Consider the following 1000-nt stretch of genomic DNA (forward strand, 5'->3'; position numbering starts at 1 on the left):
AATCATTGGACTGCACAGGCGCTAAGGCTAAACCTGATATCAAGCCACGACACTTACTCTTTTTCTGTAATCAGGAGAGGCTGCAATACGAACTTGATAATGGTTCCAAATGGCCAGAGAATGGCACCTTCAATTTCAACATCATTTGTGATCTTGATAACTTCTGTTAGCACAGCAACAAGTGCCCTGAGGTCCCCTACATAAAGGCTTTCTTTTCTCTCTGTTCTCATCCTTCTCTCTGCCTCACTTGCTCCCTTTCTCAAATCCTGCTAGCCATGAGAAACGACCCCCACCCAAGACTCAACCTTGCTCCCCGATGCTTCCTCTTTTGACCCATCAGACCATGCCCATCCTCTACTTGCACCACCCTCTCCATACAACCCTTCTTCCTCCTCTGCGCCATCTGCCTCCTCTTCCCTCCCTCCTTCTCCACCATCTGGCCTCACCTACTCCTGCTGGGGACCCACCTCGACACGAGTGTTTGGTTCACAAGGAGGGGATATCTGGTGGCAATAGGGATAGCAAAAGAGACACAGAGACACAAAAAGAGAGACAAAGAGACCCCGAAACCAGAGTGGATGCATCACCAATGGGCAGACTTTGGACCACAGGCATCGTGGCCTCTGCAGGCAGCAATGCACTGCCCTGCAAATTGTACTGCATGCCCTCCAAGCTGTAATGCACACCTGGGTCGGTCTGCGCCTCCATTTTATTTAGGGAAGGTACTTTACACAAAGCTGGGTGGGACTAAGACAAGGTACAGCTATCAATCTTACTTTTCCAGACATTCAGGCACCTTCACATCGTACTTCGCAGGTTCAAATCTCACAACCGCAACTTGGTTTCTCAAGCTTAACTAACATACTTTTTAGCACCTAGCCTCAAATGGGGGGAGGAAAAGGAGGATTGAAAGGATTCCCATTGTGTCGGCTGCCTGGGCCAGGTTCTTCAGGAAAAGAGGCGCCTGGGTGAATGGCCTGCACCTGGAAACACTTTAAAA

The sequence above is a fragment of the Chrysochloris asiatica genome, unplaced genomic scaffold, assembly GCF_000296735.1.
Source record: "Chrysochloris asiatica unplaced genomic scaffold, ChrAsi1.0 scaffold00535, whole genome shotgun sequence".
Lineage (NCBI taxonomy): Eukaryota > Metazoa > Chordata > Mammalia > Afrosoricida > Chrysochloridae > Chrysochloris > Chrysochloris asiatica.